Here is a 351-nt window from a genome sequence, read left to right on the forward strand (position 1 = left end):
ATCATTAGGGCTGACCGCAAAGCAAACACACACCAAAAAAAAAGGCTCTTTTCTTATTTAAGAAGCATTTCCTTATTTTTTTTTTAATCCATATGAATAAGTGCTGCTCACTGTCCTCGCCTCTCCAGCCAAGCCGCCTCCCCCTGCCTTACAAGTTTGCAGGGAAAAAGCAACAGGGAATAAAGCCAGCCCCGTTAATGAAGCTCATTAATTAGGCTTGGCCCCAACACAACTAATCAGGGAGGTTTTGGCACTTGGTTTTGTTCGGTGCTTCTGAACAAACCCACCCCGAGAAGAAAATGCCCCGCTTGGGAGGGTAAAAAACGGGCCGGGAAGTTGCTGGCATCCCAG

The sequence above is a fragment of the Cariama cristata genome, unplaced genomic scaffold (assembly GCF_000690535.1).
Source record: "Cariama cristata isolate BGI_N322 unplaced genomic scaffold, ASM69053v1 scaffold37289, whole genome shotgun sequence".
Classification (NCBI taxonomy): Eukaryota; Metazoa; Chordata; class Aves; order Cariamiformes; family Cariamidae; genus Cariama; species Cariama cristata.